This window comes from Lissotriton vulgaris, chromosome 9 (genome assembly GCF_964263255.1).
Source record: "Lissotriton vulgaris chromosome 9, aLisVul1.2, whole genome shotgun sequence".
Classification (NCBI taxonomy): domain Eukaryota; kingdom Metazoa; phylum Chordata; class Amphibia; order Caudata; family Salamandridae; genus Lissotriton; species Lissotriton vulgaris.
In genome coordinates this window covers 1,211,801,422-1,211,806,035 of record NC_141697.1, presented here as the reverse complement: position 1 = coordinate 1,211,806,035, position 4,614 = coordinate 1,211,801,422, and positions in this window count along the sequence as shown.

Genomic DNA, 4,614 nt, shown 5'->3' with positions numbered 1-4,614 from the left:
TGGAACCCGTAACCACCTTGGAGCCCTGCTGGCGCTGCCGCGGCTCACCTTCGCCGAACCATTCCTGGAGCCCTGCTGGCGCTGCCGCGGCCCATCTTCGTGAAACCACCTCTGGAGCCCTGCTGGCGCTGCCGCGGCCCATCTTCGTGAAACCACCTCTAGAGCCCTGCTGGCGCTGCCGCGGCCCATCTTCGTGAAACCACCTCTGGAGCCCTGCTGGCGCTGCCCGGCCCATCTTCGTGAAACCATCTCTGGAGCCCTGCTTGCGCTGCCGCGGCCCCTCGTCGTGAAACCATCTCTGGAGCCCTGCTGGCGCTGCCGCGGCCCATACCGAAGAACCCCCCGGCTCGAGGATTGAGAGCTGAGCGCAGGGTATCCCTGTACCAGGCTGGTACCAAGACTGTCCCGCTTCCCCCTTCTCTCAGAGACTAAACTGGAAAGGATCCCTGGATCCACGTATCCCTGTATCGTTACGATAACCTGCCTTAAAGTATTGATAAAAACGTTAAGAACCTATCTTTGTGTGGTCTCCATCTGTAGGGGGGTGATTGCTCGTCTCACCTCACCAGGAGGCCTCTCGACCTCGCTCGGCCAGCCCTAAGATACCCTTTCCCACAGTGTGCATGTTACAGAAATAAACACATGCTTAAATTTTAAAAATACCTTGACTGCAATGGCTTACAGCCCAGCTGTTTTCATGGGTCCGCACGTGGACGGACTCTTAACTCCTGCGCTTCAGCTTTTCCACTTAATTTGTTCACTCTCCCTCCAGACAGGGTGATATGTCTAGCCCAGGGTTTTCCTTTTAAAACGCTTTGCTGTCAGGTGTTAGTGCAATTGAAATAAAAAAGACTATACTTCCCAGAATGCATTGCATCATAAAATCAAAGTCAATGGATATTATGATATGGATAACCAAACAGTCTTGTCCCCAAGGCTAAAGGGGTGAATCTAAGTAGGGTGGCTTGCACGAGGCCTGCAACAATTATTGCAAAGAAAAGCTCAGTTTTTAGAGCGCGCTCCAAAGTGCGCTGAATAAGGTCCAGCATGTATTTAATTTTATTTATTAGGTGCAATTATGAAATCCTGTGATACTCATTGCCACAAAGATGGCCCTATGAAGGTGCAGCTGCAGTAAGAATATCAGATAACTCCATGACACCAAGAACGTAGCAGTCTTGTGCTCAATTTTGGATTAATTGTGCATTCTGGGAGTTGTAGTCCTGGTTCATATCAGTTGATCCTATTAAGCTAAAATTCATGAAAACAGGGATCTGTTAAAGGAAAGTCCTGAACTGGATTGTTGCTTCATCTGTGGCATGGAGTCGTCCAGTAATCTTAAGCATGGACATTACTAAGACATCTAGAACAGGGTTCTCTTTTTAACTCTTTAACATTTGGCTGTAGTTCGGAAGTCCGGTTAGCACAATTAATTGAAAGGAAGTACTCGTTCTCAGTCAGCCCAGCCTCACATGTCTCCTGTGTGGAATAAGATCTTAAAGGCCTCGGACCATTCCCGGCTTTCACCAAGTTGTTGCTGCTACCACACCCATTCCATTTCCTCTGCACCGACAAGTTTTGTTGTGAATGCTCGTCCCACTCATGGCCTTTGTAACTTGAACAATAGAGGTATATGATCGCCTCGTGCCCAGTTAAAGAGCTTGTCACACTTCTATCCCGTCCTGGCTGTACATGCCAGGTTGTGGCTTCTGGAGCTGCAGAGAAACGGCCTGCTGTCTCAAGGCCCAGGACGAAAGCGAGCTGCGTAGCTTACCTGAGTCTGAGCATGGACAGCTGCCGATGGAGTGGCCACTTATTAAGTGGATAATATAAACAAAGTTGAAGCCCGAGCACAGCTTATGTTGCAGAGAATTTGAAAGGAGCGTTAAGGCCTTCATTAGTGCGTAAGGTGCTCCCGGGGTATCGCTCTCCGAATCAGAGCGTGAAGATAATCTAATGATTCGCACCCCCTTAGATTGGGTGTGTTCCCCTAGGCACCAATCCAACACTGGGTAGGGTTTTAAAAGTATTCAATAAACTCAGAAATGACCACAGTAATCTAAGAGTCTTAACGACTAAATGTATTGTTTTCTTCACAATAATGAATACATTTGTCAAAATCGAATTGTGGTCCTAATCCAAAAGACTACAATCTCCATGATGCATTGCATCAGAAACTTAAAATTCAGGCGTGGATTACATTATCCAAAGTTCTACACATCCCAATGCATTTCGGGCTTGCCGCCCTTCCTCATCGGATAAATCTGTGGTGTAAAGTAAAATTAAATGCGATCCACGCCTGAATTGTAAGTTTCTGGTGCAATCCATCATGGAGAAACTTAAGTACCAAAGTTGGCTTCTACCTCACCCCATGTTGTTTCCCCTTCAACCTGCTAGTTTCAGCCAGGGTTCACCACATCTGGTGGTCCACAGTCCCAGGGAACTCTGAAAAACTTGCTCCTGCGCTCCTCTTTCTGCCCCCCTTAGTCTGCAGCTGGGAGAGTGGTTACCTGGGAGAGTGGTTACCTAAAAGAGTCTTTCTTTGCTCCTTTGGTGCAGCTCCCTCATGTAAGCGAGCATGGGTGGACTGCCTGGTTCTGGTTAGAATTCCTAAAGAAACAGGCTTTTGCAATGCAATAGGTATCGCATTTGTGAGAGATTAAGCTATTGGCCTTATTAATGACAATGCCTTTTATTTATGTTTTAAAAACCAACACGTAAATAAAAGGCATTGCCATTTACAATGCCAATAGCTCAAACTCTCACAACTGCGAGACCTATTGCATTGCAAATGCTTGTTGGTTCTGTATCTGATCAAAGTTTGCCACCACTTGGAGATGACAATGAATATGATGAGGATGATTTATTTCCACATTATGTTTATGACAATCTATATATGGATTTACAGGAGGCCAGTGAACCCTTGTTACAGGGTTACTTCCCACCACTCCCCACAGCAAATGGAAGAGAGTGCTTTCTTTGCTGTCGTTATCAGCATAGACCCTAGAATAACAACCTCCTTCTGTTGAGGTTAAAACAAATGTGCTTACTGACATTCCTCAGCCTGAGGCATCTTCTGAGCCCCTCCTGCCATCCATAGAAGTCCTAACTGACACCCTTTTGGGCACTTGGTCTCAACTTTGCTCTTGTCCATCAGTGAACTAGAAGATGGTTAGTTCCACTGACAGGCACCTGCTAAGCCCGATTTTCTTACTTACACATCATCCTACACCTGAGAATTTAGTGGTCCAAGCTTTCATCAGCAAAGTGAATCCTGATGCGTTCCTCATGAACACCCAGACAGAAAGTCGAAAAAGATTGAAGTGTTTGTGAAACAAAGGTTCTCTTTGGCCAGCCTGGCCTTGAGGTCAGTCAATGCCAATTAGGCCGGTATCCCCCTTGCCGTCTCAGTCCTTTTATGGCCGGACTGGGATCAGGCAGCAAAATGAGGTTTCCTAGGGCACCCATCTTCTCAGTCCTCATCCCCTGTGGCATCAGCCTTCAAGCTGCTTTGGTTTGCCCTTTACAAGGCACAACCACCCTGTGGAAGACAGGATTTAACATTTCCTCCGAGGGTGGCACTCCGCCACATCCCACAGTTGGGTCCCCCAGATTGTTCAACAAGGCTAGGTCCTCCCATTTCTTTCCGGCCCACGGCAGCTTCTGTCAACATCAGAGCAGCTCCCAAAGGAGCACCTATCACCTTTACTGCAATAGGTGTGAGTTCTCCTGTTAGGCTGAGGTTTCGGAGACAGGCACAGTGTGTTACTTCCATTATTTCCTTATGCCTAAGAAGGATAGAGGTCCTCGTCCTATTTTAGATCTTTGCTCTCTGAATACCTTCCTACGGAAGGACAAATTCTAAATGCTCAAAGTGGCACAAGTTCTGTCTGCCCTAGATCTGAGCAACTGGAGGGTCACTTTCGGCTTGGAGGGCACCTACTTTCATGTCCTGTACTGCTGTCCCACAGACAGTACCTGCTGTTCAAGGTCAGACAGCAGCATTTTCAGTTTGCCACGCTCTCCTTCCGTCTTACCAGCACCCCTCAGAATCTTCACAAAAGTAGTTGTCCAGCTTTGGAGGTTGAAAATACCAATTTTTCCATTCCTCAATAGCTGGCTGTTGAAGGTGGGTTTGCCGCAGTCAGTTGCAGACCACCTCCAGATGATGGCGAACCTCTTGACATAGTTGGAGGTTTCGCTCAGTGGGCCAAAGTCTCTCCTGACTCCTTCCCAGAGGCTTTCCCTTATAGGAGCTGTTCTGGACAGGGTGCAGTTCAGGGCCTTTCAGTCCATTTGGGCTCCGATGCCGATGTTTCATCCCTGAGAGCAGCTCCGAGACTTCTTGGCCTGTTGGCCTCATGCATCCTGCCTGTCCACTTCACCAGGTGATATATGCAGGCTCTGCGTAAGATCTGAAGTCTCATTGAGCTCAGCACCCAGGAAACCTGGCGGGCATCATCCAGGTTTTAGAGGAGACTGCAAAAGACCTCCTTTGGTGGCTACTCTATAGCATCCTGACCAGTGGCTGACCCCTCTCTCTTCTCCGCCCAGAGATGACAGTGGTGACTGATGTGTCACTGCTGGGTTGAGGTGGCCATTTGGGAGAGGTGG